At 47.5% G+C, this 27,359-nt stretch overlaps 1 long non-coding RNA gene across 1 annotated transcript in view; it reads left to right on the plus strand.

Annotated features, from left to right (window-relative positions):
* The first annotated feature begins 7,485 nt into the window (after positions 1-7,485).
* The window catches only part of LOC126638936 (uncharacterized), an 82,937-nt gene continuing 63,063 nt past the window's right edge, over positions 7,486-27,359 (plus strand). Inside the window, exon 1 of the long non-coding RNA XR_007628721.1 lies at positions 7,486-7,762. This is a non-coding gene — a long non-coding RNA (uncharacterized LOC126638936). The remainder of the gene's footprint in view (positions 7,763-27,359) is intronic.

Genomic DNA, 27,359 nt, shown 5'->3' on the forward strand with positions numbered 1-27,359 from the left:
ATGCCCTCTGTTAAGATAATGGCAATTCTGTGTTCCTCAACAGGCACTGATGCTTTTATTGACAGATAATTGTTGGGGATATTGTTCACCCTCCAGCCCTGCACCAAGTGTTGCAATCATCTGAGCACAGCCTGGATGAAAAGGTGCTGGTTCCTCATCAGGCTGAGCTCAGCATCTCCCCCAGGCACGGCCCAGAGTGGCACCTTCCCAGGAAATGATTTTACAGATCTGTTAAATGGTTTTTAATATGAGTTAACAACAAGTTAAACACGTGGCAAATACAGCCTGCACATAATGCTTCAGATTTCCTCCCAGGGCAATGAATTTTTTTCTGGGAGCCCAAAAGGTCATCTGAGTAACAGCACAAGTGAAGTTTTTCATACATAAGGAAATTGAATTTTCAGAAGGAACTCATCAATGTCCAAAAAGCCACTTTTCCTTCCACAGGGCCTGTTCTCATCTGTCCGGATGTTCCTTTCCCTTCTATCACTTATTCCTGATGTGGAAGTAATTCAATAGCGGATGTACCTTGGAAAATCCACTGTTCTGAATGGCTCCAGCTTTGTTTCAGGGCAGGGGATTTATTTTCACTTTCTCAGCAAAGTAAACCCATCCTTTCACATGGTTCCAGGTCCCTCCTTGTCTCCTAACGGGCACTGGGGTTTGAGGGAGCTGGCTGAGCCTTATTTCTCACACACACTACTGATGGTGTTGCTGTGAGGCTGCTCTGGTTCCCCAGGAGGCTCCTGGGCCCCTCCTGTGTCTGTACAGCCCAGAGGAGAGCCAGGGGTCTGGAACTGCCCAGGGGACAGTGTTCTCTGGCTTTAATTTTCATGAGCAGCTGAACACTTGTCTGTCATTGCAGCAGTGCTCTCTCCTTTCCAGGGTTTCCCTATTTTAAATTGCACACACAACAGGCCCCTCTCCCTTCCAAGATCCACGAGGAGCTTGTGAAACGATCACAAATGAGGTTCTAAAGCAGAGCTCACACCCCCAAACCCCAAAGCAGTCAGGGATGGTTGGAAGCTGCAGAGCAGCTCCCCAAGCTCTCCAAACTCCTCAGGAGCACAGAATGGAAACCTTCCTTCATGGGACAGGAGATTTGGGGTGTCCCTGCTGGGGGGGAATGAAGGGCTGGGGCTGCTGAGTCTTTGGGTGCTGAGCCAGTCATTCCCTGAACACCTCCAGGGATGGGGACTCCACCACCTCCCTGGGCAGCCCCTGCCAGTGCTTGAGAAAAATCCTGAAAGGCACAAATCTGATGGACTTAAAACCTACCTGCAGACAGAGGAGGAGAAATGCAGCGAGTGTTAAAATATTCCAACCCTGAGCTGGTGTCTTCGTTTCTAGGCAGTTTCCACAACATTAAAACACTGGGAATGAGAATAATGTTGAGATGGAAATTAAAAAATCTTTCATTCCTACAGGGTGCAAATGAGTGTTTTTGTGCAGTAAAGAGCAGTGGAAGTTGTTTCTCTCCCAGGCTGTGAGGTATCAACAGCTCAGGAGTAGCTGCTGCAGGACCTCCTGGACTAAGGGGAAGGTTTGCACTCAGGGAGAGAGGCAGTGGATTTTCCTCTCCATATCATCACCCATGAGCTGATTGATGTACAACCTCAAAAATGTTTTCCTGTTATCAGCATCAGGCAGAACTAAGTGCTCTCCCAAACACTCCTGCCCCACGGGTCTTGAAAAAGAAGGTCCCAGGAAAATACGAGATTTATGACTCTGGGCTGGACATTGCCTTTTTTGATTGCCTTTGTTTTCATCTTCTTTCCTTCTGTACCCTCTGACTTCAGCCCTTATTCCTCCATTGTCTTTGCCTTCAGCTGCTTTCCTGGTTCATCTTCATCCCTAAAAGTGCTGTGGAGGGAGAGTGACATTTGCTGTGTCCGCTCCATTCCCGTGTCTGTTCCTCCCGTGCTGCCCCAATCCTGTCTGCAGCTCTGGGACAGAGACCTGTCTGCTGGTGTGTGTCCTCACAGTGCCTGGCATTTCGGGGCCCAGGCCTTTAAAGCTTTGAAAGGCTCTAAACAACTTAGGCTGGATAATAATAAAACAATGGAGCTCTGGGTGACCTGTCACGCACGTCGCTGCCTTTTCTCTCGGAGCAGACATCCTGCCATTAAGCTGCTTAACGTCCCAGTGTGTGCATAATCCATCCCCTGAACTGTGCCACGGGATCCTAAAGTGCCTTTTTGTACTGAAATATCAGCTGGGAAGAGGCAGCAAGTGGGACTGACAGGTAGTAGGGGCACCATCAAAAATAAAAGAGATTTGTGACTGGGCATGTGAGAATCTTGCCGTGTCCCAACAGCAGCAGCTCCCGACGGGTGGGAGATGGAAATAAGTCTGTGAGCACAGTTTACAGCAGTCAGCTGGAATTTTTGGAGAAGTATTATTGCTGAAGGCTTGTTTGTGGGTTAAGCAGAGAAAGAGATATTACAGTTTGAGTGTTGTTACAGGTTTCTTAGTGTGGGTGACACTTCTTGTGAAGCCACCAAGGTTTTCTCTTCACCCAGGGTTTGGATGTGGATGTTTATTTTCAGAATTGCCTGAGTGTGCTGGATTTATTCAGAAAGGTACCAGCACAGCACATGCAAATTACCCACCAGTAACTGTGTAAGCCAATGACCAATTACCTCAATAACTGGTGATTTGCATAATGCATTCCCAATTATGCATGCAGATATAATAATTGCATGCACAAGTGGGGTGAGTGACTGCAGGTGCAGAGTGGGGATGTGATCACGTGTGTTGGGACCACAGAGGGCACCTGGGTGGGAGCAGCAGTGCACCAGCACCAGGGGCTGCTGCACACCCAGTTCGGTCCTGGGAAGATCCTTCTACCTGCAGCACTCCCTGGAATTGCTCTCTTTTTCCAGGAGAAGCAAAGCAGCTCTCCAGCAGCAGGGTTGTCGTGGTTCCCCCTCCTGGTAGTGACAGTATAGAGGCAGATGGGAACAGCTGGATGGGTTTATGTGGGGGATTCTGCAATAAGGAGCTAAGATGACACCCAGCAGTGTTTTTAAAGCAGGTCATTCCTTTCACACGCTATTCCATCTCACTTCTCTTATGTTTTATTAATTGGGAAGCTTTTTCTTTCAGTTGATGTTTCTTTCCCCAGATGATCTGTTGTGTGAATGTTTCATGAGGAGGGACTCTAATCTCATTTCATCACTTTGCAAGGAACCCCCCAAAGCTTCTTAGAAAGCCAAAGCTCCTTAAAGACAATTGAGGAGCTCCATTGCAAGCACATCTTTTGTATTTACTCCAGCAGTAATAGTGAGAACACACGGAGCATGGAGCTCCTGTCCACTCGATTCCTGTCACGTGCTAATGGATGAACAGCCCTGGAAACATTCCCTTGCATCTCCTGATCCAAGAAGTGATGCCCTGGGTCCAGCCAGTCGAAAACCTGCTGTTCTCAACCCTCCTGGAGCACAGGCTGGGCCCAGACAGGGCTGAGTGTGCAGCTCTCAGAGCTGGGCTTAACTCGGGTCTTAAGAGCTGAATTTGCAATTCCTTATGAGCAGGATGTGAAGGAGCTTCTCTGGGCAGAGTTATTCCTTCCCACCCAACTCAGCTGCTGCTCTCAGTATGTCCAGCTCAAAAACCATCTCCTGCCCCCCTTTCCTCCCCCCTGCTTCTCTACCATGAATATTTTGGCCGTGTCAAAGAATTCAATATTTCTTTTTCAGGGTATTTCTTTCCTGTGTCTTGCTTGTTGAAACCTTCTTAGTGTGAAATTAACTTTGAAGCTCCTGGACCTGGGAAGGAATTGAGTTGACATCTGTAGCTCCACAGAGCTGCTCTGTTAGAGAGGAATCCCCAGTGGGATGTTCCTTGCTCAGACTAAGGTCTTTTTACTCACCAATTCTGTGTATTAGAATAGAGCATCTCAAGGATTGTGGTTTGGGGATTTTTTTTTTCCTGATTCTGTATGAAATAAATGAAATTACTGTGCAGCATGGAAACTTACACATTTAAAATTTTGCCTGTATGTTTGCTGCATAGTGGCACGTTTAGAAAAAAACAACAAACACACCAAACCCTTCCTTTATTGCTTTCCTTCTACCTGTGAGACAAAGGTTTGTGGCCAGGGGAGAGCAGCGTGAAGGTAAAGCAGGTGAAGGAGGTCACTTCACGTGGGGAGGGATCTGAGGCTGCTAGAAATCCGTTTCACTCCAGGAATCAGCGACTCACAACAAAAGTCTTGTGCTGGAGGTCAGTGGATACAGTGGGAATTCAGGGAACTCTGCAGTGTGTCAATGAACACATTCCATGTGCATGTGCTGGGGCTGTAGATCCTCAGTGCCCTCAGTCCCTCTGCTCTGGGTTCCTCATGGCTTAGCCTGAACTGCAGCTCTATTAATACAAAGATAAACATAATTTAAATTCAATTTGACCTTAAGTGGCAGCTGTGACAAAGCGTGGCTTGTTTGAAGTCTGGGTACAATTATTTGGAATTGCTAAACACTGCACTTCAATCCTGACCTTTCACTGGCACCGGAGCCAGAGGAGGGCCCTGATTTTAACTTCTGAACTGCAAATCACCCCACTGGAAAGAGCCTTCAGAAGCCATTATAATCACAGGGAATGTTGGAAAGTGTGTAGAAGCTATAAGCAAAATATTTATTTTACACACTTGTCTGCATTTAATCCATAAATCTGTCTACTACGAGAGTGTTTTACTGGTGTAGAGGAGACGAGTAAGCTGAGATCATAGCAGACATGTCCTATAAGGCTTTACTGGAAATCATTGCTTTTTAATCCCTTTATCCCTGTTATTTCCTACCACTGTGAAAATCCAGCGGCAGGGAAAGCTGGCACAGTGTAGGACAGATGCATAATATGTAATGCTAAGCAGGCAAAAATCCTTCTGTTTGTCTAATGCTCCAAACACATTACAAATGTCAATGTTAGTGCCGTGTCCTACATAAATAAAAATAAATTATCAATACTCAGCCCTGTGCTCCACACCTTTGGGATAACCTTGTGGGATGTGCTGCCTTGATATCAGTGACTAATCTTCTAAGCAGAGCAGTGGAAGATGTCCCTGCTCCTGGCAGCGGGGTTGGGATGAAATGGTCTTTAAGGTCCTTTCCAACCCACCCCATTCTCCAGGATAATTGGAGTTAGCCAGGAAAGTTGACCTGGACTAGTTGATATGAAGAGCAGGTACCACCCAAGTGGGCTATAAAAGCTGAGCTTGGTGGAGTAGAACACCTGATCTCACACCTTTAATTCTTCACTGCATTATTTCTTCCCTGCATAAACGCTGCAAACAAGCTTGGACAGTGGGACTGGGCTGGAATGTCCTGAGGGCATCCAGAAATATCCAGGTGCGTGATTGCTTCCCTGATCTTCACATTAAAGCCTCCTCCAGGCTGTAGCACAAATTTAATCAGCTGCACTGCATCCTGGAGGCCTGGAAGGTGGCTGGGCAGGGTGCAGGGGGGGAAGGGCTGCAGCTGAAATGAGACACCACAAACTGCCCTGTGCTTGGGAAGGGGGCTGTTTATGGGAATTTCCTTCCCTTACCTGTGTACTTTGCAGGGGAATGTTTGAGGATGCACTTGGCTGTGAGTGCAGGGCTGTGTGTGAGGGGTCTGAGTGAGCAGCACCAGCAGCAGTTCCCTCCCAGAGGGAATGGCAGCGATTCCAGGTCATCCCGCCCGGCTGGTGCTGCGAGGACAGAGCCTGTGCCCAACACCCAGCTGCTCCTCTTTGCCCCAGGGTGGCATCAGGGGCACCCCTAATCCTTTGGGTTAGAAAATGTTCAATCAAAAAGAGCAAAAATTGTGTGTTTCGCTCTTGTTGCCCAGAGGAGCTGTGGCTGCCCCATCCCTGGAAGTGTCCAAGGCCAGGCTGGAGCAACCTGGGATAGTGGAAGGTGTCCCTGCCCATGGCAAGGGGTGGGATTGGATGAGCTTTAAGGTCCCTTCAAACCCAAATCATTGTGGGATTTTATGATTCCACAATTCTCCTGCTCTCCAGGGAGGAGATTGGACTGATGGCTCTTCTGGCACGCTGAGTGGAACACAATTCCTGTTGGAATCAGAAGTTCCATTGTCCAGGAAATAGAAGTGCAACGAGGCCTGAGCTTTGCTCACCCTGGTGCCTCCTGGCCCAGCAGTGGGACAGCCTTTCCTTGCACACCCCCCCAGCATTCCCCATGTCCATCCTGTCCATGCAGGACCCCGGCACGGAGTGACACCATCCCTGCTGCTCCCACCCTCCTCCTCCAGCAGCCAAGGGGGGGTTGCTGTTCCTGCATTCAGGGCTGCAGGTTGGAGCCAATTAATGTGAGCACAACCTCCTCCCCGAGTCATTAACCACGAGGACAAAAACCACGGAGTCCCCTCTTCCTCTCTCCCTGTGATTTCCTGGCAGCTCTGCCAGAGCATTCCCAGGCTGGAGCACAGCCCTTCCAAAGGGGCAGCTGTGGGGGCACAACCCCACCTGGATCAATTAGAATTTATCTGATCTGTTCATCTGGGCCAAGGGAACATATGGAGCATCAGGGCAGAGCCAGTTCAAGATTCTGACAACAAAAATACGGGTTCTTTCAGCCATAATAATTTAAAACAATGGTTCACTTCTGTGCTGTTCCTGACACCCAGGAGAAATTGTGGGAGAGTGACAGGTTCTCAGGCTGTTCTATCTGACTTTAAAACATGGGCCTTAGGAAATGACTTTGTACCTAAACAATGAGCAGTTTTCCAATTATTTTACTAAATAAATATGAGTATTCTGTAGAAGCAGCTGTGACTCTGGGAAGGTATTTTTCCATAAGGTAAATTCAATCAAAGGGAATGTGCTGCTTTTAGATAACATTCCAGGGGTGAATGCAGAGAGCAGAGGAGCTGGGATACTGAATCCCAGAGCAGAGGAGCCCCCCCAGCTCCCACAGCCCTGCATCTCCCTCTGCCCCCTGCCAGCTGTGACTCCTGGGATTTCCTACAGAACTTCACAGAGCATTCTCTCCCTCGGTAAGCAGTGATAAGATGCCTGCAAGAGCAGCTTCTATAGATCCTGCTCCTATAAAATCCAATTGTTTTCATATCTATTAAAATCTAAAGGCCTTTCTTTAGAGTTGTGGTTTGTTTGGTTTTTTTTGTTTGTTTGTTTTTTTTTTTTTGTTTTTTTTTTTTTTTTTTTTTTTTTTTTTTTAAATCAAGTAATAGATTTATTCTTGATGTCTTGAGCACATTATTGCAGTAACCTCATCCTTGGCCCACAGCTTTGGCAGAACACACACATCCCTAATGAGGGACTGCCTGTTCTGGGGAGCTTTTATTACAAAAGAAGTGAACGAGTATATTAGGAAGAAAGGGGGAAAACAGAGGAGACTATTTTTTTTGGCCAAGCTTTGTATTACAGATCTCATTTCTCTGGTTGCAGCTGCCTTGAGGCGCCCATTCCAGCGAGCTGCTCTGTTCTGCTGGGCTGGAGATGCTTCCCCAATTTGCTCTTTGGTGAAACAGGCACTTGTGCAGGTTCCCCATAAAAATGACTGATTTGGGTCTTACCAAGAGCTCTGGCACTGCTCCAGCACGAGAAAGAATTACATTTCTAGGGAGGTTCATCAAGATGGGAATAGTGGAACAAACATTTGAAATGTCCAGTGTAATCCTCTGTCTTCCCCCAAACAAGCCTCCCTGGGCAGGATTTGCAGCCCTTCTGGAATGAAAGCTTCCTGAAAGGAACCTGTTTCCCTGGGGGACTGCCCAGCTCTCAGCCCTGCTTCTGGGGGAAGGTAAGAGAGCTCTGTTTTCATTTACTATTTATGAGATGTGCATTCAGATTGCCAAGTGACCACAGGACTCGGTGCTTTTAAGGATCTGCAAATGAGATGAAGCTCATTATTTTTTAATGTAAAAGGGATTATTGCAATGTGAGTGCAGGGAGATGTAACCTCAGAGCTGGGGCTTGCTGGGGGATGGATCTGGAGGCTTTTGCTTTAGGAAGCCCATAAAGAGCACACAGGATTTCCCAGTCATTCTGCTCAGTCTCTAAAAGCAGTGTTTATTAGAAATAACACTAAAGGGGATTTTTTGTTTAATTGCAGAGCAGGACGTGTAGGAAATTGCCCTCCTTGTGTGTGCATTTCACTGTACAGTGTTGAGAGAAATGCAGGGGCACCTCACCAAAATAGATCTTTTTCTTAATAAGCAAAAATTCCCTGTTATCCCTTCCTGCCCCCACGCACCAGAGCTGGGCTCGGGGTCCCGAGGGAAAGCAAGGGCTGGAAGCACAAATCCAACTTGCTGCTGTGATTTCTGGATGCCAGGGAGGCTCTGAGCTGCTGCCCCAACCCTCCCTGCAGGTCACACACAGGGTTTGTGCAAACCAGAGTATTTGTCAGGCCTGTGTGTCTGAGCCAGAGCTGTCAACAGGTGGCAAAGGACCTGCAGGAGAAGGCTCTGAGTTATCAACGTGTCAGGGACAGTTGGAGCTGTTACATAAAAATAGTGAATTTAAGGGAAACAGCAGAGCTTTGCTGGGGGGGGAAGGATGGAGGGGCATGGAGCAACTGAGCAGCTGCACTTCCCAGAGCCCTGGGAATGACAGCCCTGCTCCCACCAGCAGCCTGGCATCTGCAGGGAGGAGGCACAGCAAGGCAGCCTTTATCCAAATATCCTCAGGGAATTGGTGACCAGCTGCCAGGGAACAGGCACTTGCAGTCCTCAGGTGCTTTTTAAGACCCTGGACTAATTTCCCTGCCTGTGCTGCTGCTCTCCCGAGCTCCTGCTCCACAAACGCAGTAATTGCAGGCATTTGTTTTGAGCCTCACGAGCCTGAGCTCCAGAGCAAGTTTTATTTACTGCAATTATATCTGGCAGGTAATTTCTAGTAAACCCAGGGAAATGATAAACCTCTCACTAAATCCATGAACAGAAAAATAGGGCAAATTGATCAAATAAAAGCTGTTTCCTACCTAATAAAAAAATTATTACGTGCATAACATCCTGGAACAGAAATAGCTCTGATGAAACCATAAAGACAAGCAGGAACCTGCTAGAGGCATCTGTGCAGGGTTTTTAAATTTAGGTCCACTCCTAGCAAAGAGACTTAGAATCTGCTTTTCTCCTAACCATGAATTGTTATCATTTTACCCTTTGTTGCTGGTGGAGCTGCTCCAGCTATGCCTGTCCCTTGTGTCACAGGTGAGTGATTTAGGTCCCTTAAAGAATCCCTGACAAAGGTATTGGCAAAAGGGGATTTAATTTGAGTTTGTAAAGTGTGACTTAACAAAGCTCGATGGCAAGTTTTAGACTATCACTTACTGCAAGGATGAAACCTGCAAAGGGAAATGGAATTAGAATTGATTTAGAATGATTTACTGAGTGATTTACTGAGTGATTTACAGAGACTGAAGAGCCAGGAGGGTCAGGGAAACCCTCCCATGGAGTCATGAGGTGCAGGGTGGAATTTCTTTCTCATTTGAGTTTGGATAAGGGGAACAGGCAGCCTGGGACATGAGAGCATCCTTTTGGACAGGTTAAAGAAGGCTTAAAGCAGAACTGGAGCCTTTTGATTTCCACAGCAATATCTCTGCATTCCCCCCTCCTGGAGCATGAAACCATTCCCGGGGCAGTGGTTGCAGGAGCTGCCCCAGGGTCAGGGAGCCCACCTACAACAATGCACAGCATTCCCATTTTCCAGCTTAGAGCATCCTTGTGTGTGACTTCACATCACTTCATGCTTCATTATCCACCCCCACCTGCGGGCTGAGGGCAGCTCTGTCCAAGCCTGGGTTGGGAAGGGGCAGCAAACGGGAGATGGGGAAGGGCTGCTTATCCCTCTGACTCCTCCTGCTGCTCCCCATTCACACAACAGTGTCACTCAGAGGCCCAGATATCCCTCCTCCCTTGGGATGATGGGAACCAGCAGGCCTGCTTGGCTGGAAGAAAAATACCTGCAGGATGTTGTTAGAAATGCTGCTCTCTGGCCCTGCAGGAAGGTTTGGAAGGCACTGTGTGTTTGTTCAACTCACATGTAATACTTCATAGTCCTGGCATTCCTTGGGAACCTTACCTATTCCCCCGTTATATTCCTGCTGTTACATCTCTTCCAGGCTCCATCCTTTTCAATGCTTGACCAAATTGGTGATGAAATAAATTCTGTGTGTATTGCTAAAGTTTACTGTGCTGTGAAACACTGCACAGCAATCCCTGTCTGTCCCCAAACTTCAAATAAATCTTTTTGCTCCTTTTAAAATAACCTTTGAAATGTTTTTCATCACAATGAGTGAAATGGCAAGAATAATAGATGTTGTAGGATTTGTAGCCACGATAGTTTCCTGCTTCTCCAAATGCTTTTGGAAATGCTGATTGATTTGTAACAAAGCTTGAAATGTCACCAGGAGGAATGAATGAAAAATGCAGTGCTCTAATGTATGTTGAAGTTGAAATTGGCTCAAAGTTTTAACCTTTAGAGTTGCTTTTTTTCCTTTTTTTCCCCTTTTTTTTAACTTTTCACAGCAGTCAAATAGTCGGAAAGATAACTGGGAACAAAATGCACGTAGAGAAAATGAATAAATTATGCTCTTATTTTTGGCACATTTACAAGAGAGACATTTTAAAACTGCACTTTAATGACAAAAGAAAGGATTGCTCTACTTAAAGTGAAGCCTGTTCACTTTGGGGCAGAGGGATGTGTGGTCTGAGGGATCCATGGCCTGGCTGAATTCTGCAGGTGGTTTTCTGGAGAGGGGGAGAACCCCCTGCCCGTGCCCACGAGCACCCTCTGAGCCCGTGGAAATGGCTCTGCTGGGGCTGTTCCAGGCAGGGTGGGCAGGATGGGACCATTTGTGTCCTGGTCCGTGGTGGAAGCGTGGCTGGGAGGGCGAGAGCCACGTCCTGGCAGTGTTTCCTCCCCAGCTGGTTCTGTTGGTCCAACTGGCAGCCAGAGGATCAGGAGCTGGGGGTGTGTTTGGGCATGAATAGTAAATAACAAGGCTTTGCCTGCTCTAGAATTTGCAGGAATGGGAACTGTAAACATGGGTTGAAACCCAGCCAGTTTTCAACCCAGCAAGATGACCCTTCAGGGACACTGAGGCTGCTCTGGGCTTTGTCCCTCCCTGGGCCCTTTTCTCACTGCTCGTGTTCCAGTGCTCTCAGAGCTCAGTGCATTGCCCTCCTCAGGTTAGGAATGGCTGGTGCTTTCTAGGACTTGCTGCTTTTGTTTTCCCTGATGGATTTACTCACTGGAGTATAAAACACAGTAACAAAAGCCTGGGGACCTGTCTCTGCAATCAGTCTGTGGTTGCTGCTGGCAGAGGGAAGATGTGCAGCAGCTGCAGTGCTGGGACACGGGACTGCTGGGGCCTCGCTCTCCCCTTCTTCTTCCTCAGTAGCTGCTCCTGTTTGGGCAGTTTTAAACCAAAACGGGTGCCAAGCAGTAAGGGGGACTGAGCTGTTCCCTGGGATGGGGTGGTGGTGAGGAGAGGTGGGAAGCGAGAGGTGCTGAGCAGAACCACGTCCTCACGTGCTCCTGGTGGCTCACAGGGAACACCAGGAGGGAGGAATGCAGGGTCTCGAGTTCCAGTTCATGCTGGTGCTGAAAACTCTCTGCCCCATCAGAGATGGAGTCACCAAACCCCATCCTCAGGGTATGTGAACGCTGATGCTGAGGGGAGGTCGGGAAGGAGCTGCATCGCAAATGAATGAAACGAATCCTGGAGCAGTAATTACAGGGCTCTCTCACCTTGTTCCCAGGCATTTTTTTAAGCAGAAAAAGGCTCAAATGAATCCACCTATCTCATTTCAGCCTCATGATGTGTTTGTTCAACATAAAAAATCGATGTTGAACTAGAATTTTGTGGGGAAGGAGAAGGTCCGTGGGGATTACATTCCTGTTCAGTGCAATTTCATGTTTTACTGCTGCATAGACTGGCTGGTTAATAAGGTCTCCTTGAACAGGAGCTCTGTATCACAGTTATTGCTGTGCTGGTGTGTAAAAATCAATCCCTGTAATTTTTATTGGTGGCCACGTGCTGTCTTTGGTGTCGTTATAACTGGGGCTGTCTCTGAGTGACAGCAGCCAATAATCAAGAGCAGGTTTGGAGTTCTGATCCCATCAAACACCAAGGGCAGGGAGTGCCCTTGTGCCTCACGCTCCTCCCTGGCACTGGGGTCGTTCCTCAGAGTGCCAGTTTGCTGGGAAGAGGAGAGCTGGCACTGGGGGGAAGCAGCTGGGATGGCAATGGAAGGGCTGCACCTCTGGCCAAGACACCACCAATGCAACCAAAATCCGTCCCTTTGGTTGAACGAATCCTTTCCCCCTGGGGTCCCACACGAGCACGTTGAGGCACCTGGCAGGAATTCTTGCCCTGAATTTCTATTGGGATAATGGGCAATTTAGGGTAGTTTGTACTTGTCTGGGGAAGGGTGGGGAGGAGAGGAAAAATTGCATCCTTTGGAAGCAGCACATCCGTTCCCTGGATCGCTGTCTGGGCCGTGCGTCTGATCTGGGGAATGAAAAGGAGATGAGTTCAGGGAAATCTGAGTGTGATAATCTCCTTGGAAATCTGAGTGAGGCAGCAGCAGCCGTCTGGAGGTCTGGAAGGGGATCAGTCCTGGCCTTGCTGGAGGTGCTGGCTGAGAGATTTCAAGATCAGCCAGGGGAGCTCCTCCGAGAAGCACCAGGTTGGCTGCAAGGGCTCCATCCTTCATGGTTTCAAATCTCTGAGTCAACTCAGTTATGACACTTGATTACCTGTTCAGCTCTCAGCATCTGACTCAGAAGGTTTCATTACTGAATTTGAACTGGGATTAATTTGGTTAAGGCACCAAATGGCATTTACATGAATGAGCTTTAACTATCAAAATCTGTGCATGGCACAGAACCTCCAACACGCCTGTAATGAGGGATACCTGCTATGGATTAGACCTGTAGGAACTCAGTTTAGCATGTGGTGCTCCTGAAAAACAAATCTGCCTTCACCTGCACACGTTAAATTTCTCTTGCCTCTGCTGATAATCCCCTGCACGTTGGCAGCTGACTGCTCTAAAGACTTTGGAATTAACATTGACATTATTCATCTGGGTGCTAGAAGCATCTGTTCCAGTGTTACATCCTTGTCTGGGACTCCTTCATTCTTCATGGGATGATGCACTGGAAAGGCACTTGGGATGCAGGTTATAAAAATACCCCAAAGCAGGGAAAGCATTTCCTGAAGAGTCATCTGTGCTTTCCCTGCATTCCACTCAGAGGAGATCCCGTGTGGAGGGGTGATGGTTACGGTGCTTCTGTCCAGAGCCACAGGGATTCCTTTGGGAGTGTCTGCAAGGGGTGATTCCCACACTTGTCCCGTGGGGTGGCTGTGGGGGACAGTGTGTGACACAGAGAGCAGTTTCCTGGCCGAGCACTGAAAGCCTTGGTTAAGATTAAATCTCTTCCAGGACAAAAGGCTTGCACTGAGCGTTATGTGAGCTGTAAATCACTGGGCTCTCCTCGGGGCTGAGGTGAGGTTTTGGGTCAGGGGTCACACTAACATCCTCAGGAACCCATTTCACTCTTGATCCTCGCAATCTCTGCTGGGATAAAAGGCTTATCATCAGTTATCAAACGATAGCGATGGCTCCCTGGGCTGTTTTTAAGCCCAGGTTTGGTGCAGATATTACATGAATTTTCAGAGGAAACAAAGTGCTCAAGAACTTGATTCATGGGTGGATTTTGGCCCATGTTTTATAGGTCTTCAAGGAACCACCAGAAAACCATTTTTCCCTGCTCTTTGTTTTGAGGTTTAACCCTCTGGTCCAGGAACTGTTGGCAGAAACTCAACACAGAAGGAAATATGAGCCATTTGTCAAGGAAAGGAACAGCACATATTTTAGCCCTGCAGCCCTGCAGGCTTTCAGATATTACCCCATAAAACCCAATAAAACCAGCTCGTCCACTCTTTCTTCTTGAAGCCCCAAACCCAATTTTAAGTCTGTTTTCTCCTCCGAGTTCACCCCGTACCTTTTGTGCTTCAGGGAGCCATTCCAGCCCCAGGAGCCCTGGCTGGGTGATAGCACAAAGGCTGGAAGGAATTTCAGGGTGTTCTCATCTTTCCCAACCTCCAGGTCTCCTCAAGGATGCAAAAGGTACAGCTGAGAGCCACTGATCTGCACAGCCTGAGGTTTTCTTGGCTCGAAATTCTGATCTGGGCCAAATTCCAAGCATTTACTCATTTAGATGAGTAAATCTAAGGGAAATTAAAGATGAAGATGTATTATCAGAGCCTTAACTTCTGTGTAATATTGGTACACGCCTATGATTTTGTCATTACATCAGTTCTTGAGATGTAGAAATGGCTTTCAGTAATTTAATTCTCACTCTATTTTATTGCATTTTTGTGTTGCTTCCTTGACCCCGGGTCTCTTTGCTGAGTTATAAGATGTTGTTACAATTTTCCCTTGAATATCCATGTCTTCAGGAATATCAAACATGGCATATCCATCCCCTTTCACTGGGAACCAACCATGAAAACCCATGACAGGGACAGTGCCTGGGGTGAGGCACAGCCAGGGTGGCTGGGGGTGGGGGGGTCATGCTTTGGAAGCATCTTTTAAAGTAAATGGGATTTTTTACCCAGCAAGCTCGAACTTTCATTCATTTGGTTTATCCCGAGTTTGGTTTGATTCAAAGCAAAATATTCTTAGGGGCATGGGGGGATTGATGTTTTAATGATCTCGAGGGTTGGTTTCTGTGTCAGGTGGGGGTGGAGTCCCCACTCCTGGGGGTATTTAAAGCACGTGTGTGTGTGTGGCACTTGGGGACATGGGTTAGTGCTGGGGGAACACTTGGACTGGATGATGTCAGAGGGCTTTTCCACCCTAAATGATTCTGTGAGTCTCTCACCAAGGGCCTGGCTCATGTGGTGCCCTAAAACAGCCTCTTCTGTCACCACTGCCAGTGTGCTGGGTGGGCACTGGAACAATCCAGCAGAACGTTTCTTATGCCCTTATTTTAGGATCTAAAACATGCATTCCAATAAAATGGCAGGGGCTCTGCAGGCAGTGCTGTGGCTCCCTCTGGAACAGCCTGTCCCAGCTTCCCAAGGCCCAGGACATTTGCTCAAGGTGGCTTTGCAGGCTCCTTTCATCAGGCACAGCATGGCCCTGGGCTTAATTAAAATATACACTCCACTGGCAGGGCTGGAACAGAGCTGAGTTCATATCCCGAGTTCTGCTCCAGAGGAAAACATCGTGGGAAATCATGGATTTTATATCACTCTCCTTTATGGGGTGGTTAATAACCGTGATTATTGGAGAGCTGCAAAATATCTCTTCTATTCTGTCCTTTCAACAAAAGAAGTGAAAGATTACCAGCCCATTAACCTGCCCCCTCCCTCTCAGGGAATAAATAAAGCCTCCCAGCTCGGGCTGTGCAGCTCAGAATGGGCGATTTGATGCTTCAGAGTTTTCCGAGAAACGATTCTGTGACGTGCCATTAAACACTTCCCCATCACGAGCAGGAGCATCGCTGATGGGGATGTCATCCAGGATCACCCTGCAGTCCCCACTGCCACACCTGCACACACCCCCTGCCAGTGCTGATGCTGTGGAACGCCCTGGGCACGTGCCAGGCGTCCTTTTGGCATGGAATGAGATGCCAGCAGTTTGTTGGAAGCCTGACCCAGCTCGTGCCCTCCAGCCCAGGCAGTGTCCATGCTCCTGAAGGAGCAGCCCCCTCGGGCTGGGGGTCACGGAGGGTGTCCCTGTCCTGGACAGGTGAGGTGTCCAGGGGGCAGTGACACTGCACATGTTCACCTTTGTCCCCAGACACCCCCTGGGCAGTGTCCCAGCTGGCACTGGCACTGCACCAGTCCATAGCCAAAGGGATTATGGGTTTAGCTCTGAGACGTGTCTGAGCCTCTGGGAGGCAGCTCTGCAGGGTGAGTGTCCCTCAGCCCAGCCCTGGCATCCCCTGCTGCCCTGGCACTGCCTCTCCTGGGATGCACCTGGGAACAGCTCAGGAGCAGCAAGGACGTGGCTGTGCCTGCCTGGGAATGCAGGGGCATCCCTGAGGGAGTCAGACACGCAGGGCTCTCAGGCAGTTTCAATGGCCGTGTGTCTTGTGAAAAGTAACTTATTTCTGACTGTTTCCAAGTGACTTTTACATTATAATAAGCCCACATGTGTTTAAGTGCAATTTAAAGCTGGTCCTGCTGGCATCTGCATTGCTGCTGCCTCTGAGCTTCCTCAGGTGCTCCAGTTACAGTCCAGGGGCTTTTTTGGCCTGAAACCCCAAAGGATCTGAGGGTTTGGCTGATTCTTTATTTCTCCCACCTGGCTGGCATTGAGCAAAACCTGGTTGTGCCCAGGCTGAGTCCCAGGGACAGCCCTGCCCACATCCCCACTGCCTGGCAGAGCAGAGCCCAGCTGGGACGTTACAACCCCTGAAACTCCTTCAGCAGCAGCTTCAGCTGGGCCTGGAGGGGCTTGGCTTAAATACCTGCATGGCTGTGGCCAAGGGGTGATGCAGCTGAGAGACCTCTGGAGCCTCTTTGTCCTTGCCCTGCTGTGCTGAGTGCTGGACCTCGAGGAGCTGCTGCTGCAGTTCAGGTAAGGCTTGGAGCAGCTGAAGGTCACTGTGATTCCAGTGTGTGATCCTGCTGATAATAAGCAAAACAAGTTTGTCTTTTTGCTGGCAGCGAAGGGGATGCCTAGAAAGACATTAAAAATAGCTGCAGGGAATCTGCTGCGCTCCTTGCAGCTTCTCAATTGTTGTGCTATTAATAACGTGCTCCAGACATCCCCAGAGCTCCCCCCCTTCCTCCAGAGGATGTCAGGGAGCCATGGATAGCCCGGTGTTATCAAATTTGTGCTGCCGTGCAGAACCTGGTGGGGACCCGTGCATTGCCAGGCTGGGAGATAACTGCATTAACACCAAGGCTTTCATGCAAATGAAGGGTTACTCTGCTGTAACATTGTCAGATCATTACGATTCTCTGCTTTAATAACTCCTTGCAGGGGTCTGAAGATGCCAGGTTGAATTTGAGGGGATAGCTGTGTGTGTCCCCCTGGGCAGCACAGTGCCCTGGGGGGCAGTGGGGTCGTGTCCTGCCAGGCTGGGCTGTTCCCAGGTGTGGCACCTTCCATGCTCTGTGTGCACAATCACTTTGGTTAAGTGGGGAAAGTGATAATTCTGTTCATTTCAATATTGTAACACCTGACACAGCTCTGATATTAATGACCCCCTCGGGGCCAATCCTTCTCCTCGAAGGGCTTCTTGGTTACAAATTCATCACACAGGCATCAGGCAAAGAGTTATCACTCACTTTTTTTTTGGGGGGGGAGGAGGACAGATATTGATATTCTCCCAAGATGTGAAAAATAGATGCCCTTCTGAGCAGTGCTGAGCGTGCAGAAGGAATTCCCTGGGACTGAGAGGCCCCTGTGGCTCAGGGAGCTCAGGGAATGCTCAGATGTTGCAGCTTCAGCCTAAAAAGCTGCTTTTTTGGTTGAGTTTTGTGTTCTTCCTTCCAGTTTGGCCAGTGTAGGGTGAGCTCCGATGCTCTGAAATCACTTGGGGTTTGATTGGAGACAAGGACAGACAACTTTTATTATTTTGAGTTGCTGAGAGGAAGGAGCAGAAAGAAAATGCAACTCCAGCCTGGTGTGTGAGCTGGTGAATGGTTTCTGTGCTCAGACTGGGGGGTTTGGTCACAGCTCTGCAAACCTGCTGGTTGGGGGTGGTTACCTCCAGAAATAGTGCAGAAAACCAGTGTTGCTGTTAAGGAATGGGATTTCCCTGTGACAGCTGCTGTGGGATCGGTGCCTCAGGCTGAGGGAGCAGGGAGGGGGATGTTCTGTTCTTGCCTTCAGAAGTTGTTGCAGCGTGTCAAGAAGTGCTATTTTTCTCTGCCCACTGAGGGTGCTGCCTTTGTAACGTGACCTATATAAAGACACGGCCCGAGTTATTATTGTTACACGCTGGAGGTTCAGTGTTTCCAGGCTTAGTCAGGACAAAAAAATCCAGTTTTTTTTTAATAGACAATGAGCCTGGGGTGCAGAATCCAGCCCAGCAGCCTTCCTGCCTCTGTGAGGGCGCAGATCAGCTCCTCTGGGTGATGCCCTGCAAATGCATGGCCGTGCCATGCCGAGTCCAGGAGCTGGGCTAACTTTTCTCACAGCAAAAATAATGATGATTTTCAAAAGACTGAGGAAAAGAAAAATAGCAGCTGTTAAAATCCTGGCGTGGCTGTTCATTTGTTGCCTCTGAGCTGTCCCCACAACCCATCCCTCCTATTTCTCCATCCTGGATAGAGCTGCAAGACCCAATTTATAAACCCCGAGTCCACAGTGAGTGTCTTTGGTGATTGTGTCATGCCCAGGCAGATGGAAGTTGTTGATGGACAAAGGCTGCTTCTGGTCAGGAATTCCCAGGGAGCTGCTCTGCAAACATAAAGGGTATTTCCTCACACTTATTTCTGTGTGTTCAAAGGGAGGGAAAACCATTAGAAACCTGAAAGTGAGCGTGTTTCCTTGCCACCCATGGAATCACTCGTTAGCATTAGTTTGTTGTGTAAATTATGAGCACCAGGGGTGAGTGGGGAACCCGCAGTGAACTTCCCTCATGAGGCTTTGAGCCGCCCTTAAATCCCTTGAATTGTTCTCTCCAAACTTGTGATGTATTTAGAGCCCCTTGAGCAAATTGCAGATTTACATTAATTCCCTGTAATTTCCTTTATAAGCACGCAGTTGTTTATTCTGTTTCGTTACAAAAACTATTATATATATAATTAAATGGTACTAATGAACCTCCATTCTGCTCGTGGCTCTGGGTGGATCTGATTTCACTTGTACTGAGAAATCCTACCCTGCCTTTCCCATTCCTGATTCTCCTGGGATATTTCCATTTAACAGCAGGAATAGAGCTCCCACCAAACTTGTCACCATCCCCCTGCCTTAACTCCTTCACTTCCACTGTGGTGCCTGGGACAGTTTAGGAGGCACTTGGAATTTGTCCTGGCATGGCATTTTCCTACAGAGCCCTGACATTCTTTCAGCTCTTTCTGTTCTCTCTACATAATTAAAGAAGCTGAAATGTGCAGAGATGGACACTGAATCAACCCAGAGAGATAAAGATGTCGACTTGTATTTATTTCTCCTGCAAGATATATTCTTTATAAATCCTTCATGGCACATTAAATATTGACTCTTCCTTTTCTCAGCCAACAAAATAATTGTGCATCACCCAGTTCCTCCTTCGAAAGCACAGGATGGATTGCTGGGGCACTTTACTCAATATTTAATTAAATCCAGTTTAAAAAACCAGAGGAAAAACTCCCAGTGATCTATGAGGGACAAGGAACTTCAAAGTGCAGCTGTTTTAGCAGCAGCAAAGCAGTTTCCTCAAGGATGCTCTGTGGAGTGTGGATAACACAGGCTGGTAGGGAAGGGAGGCAGGGAATGCGTCAATACTTACAAACTGTGACTGAAGGATCCTGATTTCCTTAAAATCCTCCCTCTATTCCCTGGAATTGTGTTGTTTAAGTGACCAAGGCTGGATCTGACCTTGCTCTGGTGGCAGGTGATTGTTATCCCTGCACAGCCCTGGCTCTGGGGGCTGGCACTTGGCACAGGAGGGATGATTCATTCCTGCCTCTGGGAATTCCCTGGGATGGCTGGGAGGCACCAGCCTCTCTCAGCAGGATATTTGCTGAACACAGAGTCTTGCAGCAGGAAGGAAAAGGTGATTTTTCTTGTGTTTGAAGGGAAATCTGAAAGCATAACTCATGCTGGAGCTGGGAGTCACTTCAAGCTTTCCTTTAATTTTTTTTTGGAGTGCAGGTTGAAGAAGGGCTGGTCTGGAGGGAATGCAGAATTCCAATGAACCTTCAACAAGTGCAGTGTATTGAGGGGAAGTTAAATAATGGGATGTGCACTCTGACTCGGGAGATCACTGTCTGCACCACGGCTCTGTCCTTGGAAGCAGAGCTTGTGTTCCAGAGGGACGGAGGTGGGATGGTCACTTGGTGTCTGCCCATGGCAGGGCTGGGATGAGATCCCTGAGGTCCCTTCCAACCCAAACCATCCTCTGGGTCCAAAAGGTAACACCACCCAACAGAATTCCCACACAGACCATAGGGCAGCACCGGGGTGTGACACTCAGTGCCTTCCGATGGATGATCCCACTGGCACTCTGGGAATGCTGTGGGGAGGGAAATGAAGCTCCAAAAGGCTTGGAATATCTGCCTTTCCTCACAGGCTGAGCTTCACCTCAAACACGTGAGGTCAGTGTTTTGGTGGTGGATTGAACACAGGGTTGGGAAAGAAGTGAAATGTCAGTTTTATCAGATCACAACATACTTCTGGGAGTGTTCAAACAGTGACATATGGAATGAGGTGTAATATTGAATGGAAGTGGGTGGTTTCTCTTTCTTACTCTTCAAGTGAAAGTAATGAATTAAAATAGAATTAATAAAAAAAGGAAGAAATATTCCCAGTGTTGAGTCCTTTGAAAATCATGTTGGGACTTAACAAAACACTGGATTAACTTAAGTCTCAATATTTTAGAATTTAATTAAATTTTGTTTCAGGAAACAGCAGGATCAGCCTCTGGGGTATTCCCAGGTAGTGCTTTGAAACTTCTTTCTTCCACTGCAAAAAGCTTTAAATGTGTGTTTTTCATGGAATTCCTGAATGGTTTGGGTTGGAAGGGACCTTAAAGCCCATCCAGTTCCCACCCTGCCATGGGCAGGGACACCTTCCACCAGCCCAGGGTGCTCCAAGCCCCGTCCAACCTGGCCTGGGACACTCCCAGGGATGGTCAGTTTTAGGAAAATTCTGTGCCTGGATAAACCTTGTTCCTGGCCCTTCCACCTCTGTTTCTGGAGGACAGGGAACGCCATTCTTCAGGAATAATCAGCCTTCCCTCGTGTACTGAATCGTTAAATGCATTGACCCAACTTTCTGCAGAGTGTTTGCAAACACATTTGGCTCCTGCAATCCTGGCATGTGCTGGAATCTGTGGGGAGGAGCTCAAGGAAACACTGCCAGCCTGGGGATTTATTGTTTATGTTGTTTTTTTGAAGGTTTTCATCTTCCTGGGGCCTCTAAGCAGATGGGCTTCTACCATTTGATTTCCCTGGGTCCTAATTAAAGCTGGAAACATTGAAGTTACAGAATTAAGTGACCATTACTTAATTTTTCTCCCATTAAAATTTTTTAATGATTTTTTTTTCACTCTCTCCAAGGCTGTGCTGAGTTGTTTAAATTCCCAGTGTTTTCTACATCTCTTTCCTGCTTTCTGCTGCCTTGGAACTCATGAGGTGCTCTCAGTGTTTCCAGGGCAGGCTTTACTGCCCTTTAATACCAGCTCTCCAAACAAGAGGTGATGTCAACACTCATGGAGATCTGCCTCTCAGGCACCAGAAATTCAGCTGAAATATTTAAAAGTGAAGAAATTGAAATTAAAAAACCCCTTTTCCCTGTGCTTAGCCTGGCTGTTTACCTTTGGATGCCCAGGGCAGCTCTGGGTGCTGGTTTTAGGGTAGAATATTGGAGGCTGAGGATGAATATTCAGCAGTTGCTGGATGTGCACACAGCTGTGGGAATGGAAAGGATGGGGATTCTTTAGTCTGTGCAAGCAGAGGGGCTGGGACCAGCATGAGCATCCCCTTGAGATGGGAGTGCTGGTGTTCCCATCCCTTGGCATTTCCAGTTCTGGAAAAACACAGGCCCTGCAGGGACTGGAATGGAAAACATTTAATGTGCTAAGAATGAGCTCAGCCTGGTTCATTTGCAAACAGCCAGAGAAGTGGAAGAGCCAATGACAATACCCTGCAGGCGCAGTGCTGCTTGCATGGATCTTTCCCTGGACAGCAGATGATTTTCCCAATTAAGCCAGGACTGTTGTGCCCCATCCCAGGTGCTGGGTGTCCTCACCAGCACTGGCTGCTTCCAAGTGAGCTTCCCATCGGGATCCCAGCCCGTGGAGATGTCAAAGTGGGTGCCAGTAACCCCAAGGTCACAGTTCAGTGCCCTGTGTGGGCCACTCAAGGGCTGGACTCTGATCCTTGAGGGTCCTTCCAGCTCTGGCTCTTCCCTGATTGTCCTGCCCGTGGCTCCCCAGCCATCTGCAGCAGATTAACTCCTCCAAATCCCTCCTTCCTGTCAGCCCCCAGCAGCACTTCCAACCCCCCAGTTTGTGCCCCCCAGGTTGCCCTCTAAGCCTGCCTTACCTCAGGTGACCCCACACGTGGCTCTGCTCCAGGCTTTGCCGGCTGAATTCCCACCATATGGTGCTTCCTCCACAGCCACGTCCTCCAGAAACTGCTTAAAGGTGCAGGGATCTCACTCTGGGGCTTTTTCCAACGTTGTTTTGACCCCAGTGCATATTTTTATTGACTGTTTCTCTCTTTTCTCTGCAGCTATCAGCTGTTGTGCTGACTTCCACCTATTTTTTTAGTAGCTGAACGCTCAGACTCGCCTTAGTAACACAGAAAATCGAATAATGGCTCAGGTCAGAAATATTCCATTTTATGACCTTTGCAAATCCTCTTTGCTCGTGGGTTTTATGTGATAAGTTAATACTTCAGTGAGAAATGGTCTCAAAGTAGGCACATTAAGCAGCACTTGTTTTTGACCTGTGGCATCGTTAAGTCAAGAGTTTTCCAGATTTTCCTGCACAGGTGTCTGGTTGTTCACTGGGGCTGCAGCTGATGTGGTTCTATTCATTTGGGGCTGTCAGGGAAGCAGCTGAAGGACTCTCAAGTGTTGAGATTCAGCCTCTGCTTTGTTTTCCCGTGTACAGATGATTTGCAGTGTAGGATCCTCGGGAACAGGGGAGCAGCACATTCCATGTGTGGCTGGGGGGTGCAGCGAGGGGAAGCTCCTGCTCTCACTGAGGCTTGTGGGGTGGGTTCCATCCCCTGTTAATTGGTGTCTGGATGTCTGTGTTCCCTTTCTTCCCCACACATGAATCTGAAAGCCAAGTGGGACTGTTTTGGAACACTGATGGCTGTCCTGGATCTGTATCAGAGAATGGTGGAATGGGTTGGGTGGGAAAGGACCTTAAGGATCATCCCCTCCCACCCCTGCCATGGGCAGGGACACCTTCCACCAGCCCAGGGTGCTCCAACCTGGACCTGCAAAGCATAATAGAAATGTTGCAGTCTCAAGCTGGAGCTTTGGAAACCAAGTGTTTGGTAAATGCGGAATTAAAGCAGAATTAATTAATTTTGCCATAAATGTTGGATTAAGACTTCATTTATATGTTATAGCAAATAGACTCCGAGTAGAGATTTATTTTTCTCTTGCAAGACCATTTTGGTGCAGTTTATTGACATAAACTGGAGTCATTAGAGATGCCTCTTTTAACTTGTGGCTTGAAATGAAAATGAAATGATCAGTGTATTGGCCAATTAAGGGAAGGCATCTGCAATTGAAGTTTGCTGGGTAGCTGTAAGTCACAGGGTAGCAATGATAGTTAAAACAATATTATGAGAAATGGACACTTCCACTCTGGTGATGAAATTGTGAAATGAATCCACCAATTTGAAGTTTAACGATGTTGTTGAGGGCTGAGTGGCACTGGAGCCCCTGGCCATGGAGCACCATCCAAGGGGAAGCTGCTTTAACAGGAGCTCATTTGGGCTTTCACTCAGCAATTCAGTTGAAAGGGGCTATTATCTGATATCACTTCAACCTGAAATGAGTGCCAGCTCCACTAGCAGGGAGTGAATTAAATTTGATTGCAATGATGCACATAAAAAGCCCCCGTAAACCCAAAAGTTAAGTGCCCTTTTATTGGGGTGAGGGCTGTGAGCTGTGTGCAGAGAACTGTGGGATCCTGCAGGACAGCAGGGGCAGTTTCCTACACCCAGTCCCTCCAGGGTCCAACCCTGGGGGCCTGTTGGGCTTTGGCTCCCCCAAATTCCGTGTGTGCCCATGCTGGGCTGTGCCACGGCTGGTTGGGCACTTGGACTCACAAATCCTGGAGTGGTTGGGTCAAATAACTATAAAGGAAAAGGGGAGATCACAGTTTGTTTATAAATTGTTTATAATTAGCTTGTGAGCACAAAAAGAGGTTCTGTTTCTTGACTGAATTATTCACAAAGAGTTATTTGCTCAGTCCTAGTTAGTAACAGATTTACAATAATATCTTCTCTTTTTTTTCTGTGTTCCTCTAATCAGCCTGATAGTTGCTTCCTCTGTGGTTATTATATTAAAACCTTCAAGTACAGTAAATACAATTTCTTATTGCAGACATTTATCTATAAGGCAAAAATAAGAATTAAAAAAAAAAGAATAGAAGGAAAAGGCGCCATGAAGGTTGACTTCTTTTGTATTTATAGAGTTAAAACTTGCAGATGTGAACAGAAACAGGGTCTCATTTATCATCACACTTGGTTGCATCTTTAAATAACCCCCTTTTTATCAAAATATGTTCACAACATAATTCATGAGAGCAGCAATTTGGCAGGTTGAACTATATTTTTCTGAATTGAATCTCTGTTCTCTCTGGTTTAATATTTAATAACTAAAGTATATCTGCTCGTGAACTAGATAGAAATGACAACTCTTCTATGTGGGCTGATTAGCGGAAGAAAATCCTGCAGGCAAGTAATAGCTCAGTTTTCAAAGGATGCTCTTAAGCTATTCAGTTCTTATTCCTCTTTGAAATTTTTATAATAGTTTGAACAACCTTGAATTAACAAATGTAAATGAGTGTTTTAAATCACACTTCTTAAATACTTACCTAGATAACTTCAGAGAAGCGAGTTCTGACTTCTTGCAGTTAGATATTTCTAGAGAAGATCCACAACTTCAGGATCTCTGTAGCATTGCAGGAAATGCGTAAAATTTCTTGTTTGAAATAAAATAGAGTGGTTTGGATTGGAAGGGACCTTAGAGCCTATCCAGTGCCACCTCCTGCCACGGGCAGGGACACCTTCCACCAGCCCAGGGTGCTCCAAGCCCCGTCCAACCTGGCCTGGGACACTCCCAGGGCTGGGGCAGCCACAGCTTCTCTGGGCACCCTGTGCCAGGGCCTGCCCACCCTCGCAGGGGAGGATTCCTTCCTGATCTCTGAGCTAAAACTCTGCTGGTTGAGTTTAAAATGAAGGCAACCAACTGGAAGAATTTCCCGCCAGCTTGGGCTCAGTTCAAAGTGAGAGATTAAATGTGCTTACTGATGGAATTACACAGCATTTCAGAACACAGCAATAGCCACAGGAGTGCTAAAGAGCAAAGAGCCCTTTGGCTTTTCCATTAAGCTCCCAAAAAAATCACAGATTCCAATTTGCTTAATGCACAGTCCCCCCTGCCCGGGGCAGGATCTGGTGACAAACATCTTCCTCTTCCCTCCTGCTGTTACTCCACTGGCAGCTCCCAGCTTTGGCATAAACATCTGAGTGCAATTAGAATAGAGCAATATTAAATTGTTGTGGTGGGAAACCAGAATCCTTCTCTTGAGGAGCAGCAGCTCCTCTCACCCTCACCTGCCAGCCCGGATGGGAGGCGTCCACTGCAGCCTGCAGGGAACAGCTTGGAAATCTTGTTGAGGATTTTCCCCCCTCTTAATTGTGCTTATTCTGGTCTTCCTTCAGCATTTAATTGATTACTGTATCGTGTAACATCATCTTCCAGGCCTTTAGGGCACCAGGGTGGTGGTGTCCTGCAGATGGAAACCCAATTCCTGCTGCTGGAATCCTGCACAGGCCTGGAATTTGTGTAAATAAAGCAAGACCATGGAAGGAGCAGACTTAGATATGGCATAAACATATATATAGACATATATATATATCTCAGACTTATATAGATGGCATAAACAGAGTGGTCCCCCTGTCTGCAGACCACAGAGTCATCATCCCACAGCCTAATTTTGCATCCCCAGGCATGTGCTCTCTTTCTCAAAAAACCCTGAGAAAATAGAAAATAAAAAATAGCTCTTCCCAGTAATCCTGGGAGAGGGGAACAATCTGATCCCCAGCCCAAATGTCCAACAGGGCTGTCTGGGCAGGGAGAGCTTGAAATAAAACCATTACTGGGGAGAAATGAAAGCTCCAGGTTGGGACGTGGAACAAGACTTGAGATATGTAATGAAAATCAAATTTAGCAAGGCCAGCACTCATTTCATGGGCTTTGGGTTGGTTTTTTTTTTTTCCAAACTCCAGAACCATGAAGTTCTCAGAGAACTTCAGTGATCAATAACCCATTACAGCAGTGACACCAACTCGGAACCCAATTACCAGTGCAGCAGAGCTTCCCTAATGAGTCACTGCAGTGGGCACAATGAGTGGGGGGATTTAACATCCTCTTGTTTTATACATCTTTTGCTGTGTACCCTGATCTCTTGAGCACAACAGAATTTAGGCTAAAGAAGGAGGATAATTAGACTTGTCTTCTATCAAACCTCAGACTGCCAAGTGCAGCACCTATTTCTCACTGCTTGGCTAAAATTCTGATTTTTCTGGAGTACAAGTTTTTTGTTTTACTTGCACAGCTCCTCAACCTCCACTGCATTTTCTTCTAAATAAAGCATACTGATGTAGATTTTTGTTTATAACTCTCCTTCCTATATATTATATTGTGTATATATACAATATGATGTTTTATGTTATATGTATATAATCATCTGTTTTCTGCTCTTGCTTGTATTTTACACCCCTGTGCATAGAAAGACATTTCTTATAGAGAAGTTTCAGGTCCAGAATTAGAGATACCCGGTCTTGATTCCAAAATGTGCTGCTGGTGGAGTCCCTGCTCCTCAGCTTGGTGTTCCCTGTGCTGATTTGAGTTCATTTGGGTTGTTATTTTGAATTTTTTTAGCATCCAGCCACTTATTCCTCTTGCACTCTTCAGGGTGAGGTTGGAGAACCTCCTGTGCTGCTTTTCCTGGCAGTAATCAAGGCAATGTGCTGTAATCAAGGTGTCTCTCAGTCCTGGCTAAACTACTTTGGACACTTTTCAGTTTTTCTCTGAACCCTTTTCTTGGTATTCCCAGTTGGTCTTGAGGTTTTCCCTAAGCAATGAGGAAGAGGAATGGATGCTGTGATGTGGTGGTGTCCTTAATGCTGTTCAGGGTCCCCATCTCTGGTTCCTGCCCCATGTGCTGCCCTGGGAGGTGGTTTGGGGGTGGGGGCACCTTGCTGGGGTTTCATGGCCCAGAATCCCAGAACGGTTTGGGTTGGAAGGACCTTAAAGCTCCTCTCAAATTTCAGGGCAGGGACACCTCCCACCAGCCCAGGTTGCTCCAAGCCCTGTCCAACCTGGCCTTGGACACTTCCATATATCCTTGCTGCACCCAGAAATTATCTGCACAGCTCCTACACCTGAGTCCTGTGAGGTGAAAATGTAACTGCCCCAAAATGCTAAGCCAGGAAAACTTCTGGAGCTCAGCCCTTTTTTTTC

The sequence above is a fragment of the Myiozetetes cayanensis genome, unplaced genomic scaffold (assembly GCF_022539395.1).
Source record: "Myiozetetes cayanensis isolate MyiCay16 unplaced genomic scaffold, myiCay2020 scf18, whole genome shotgun sequence".
In the NCBI taxonomy this organism is placed as follows: domain Eukaryota; kingdom Metazoa; phylum Chordata; class Aves; order Passeriformes; family Tyrannidae; genus Myiozetetes; species Myiozetetes cayanensis.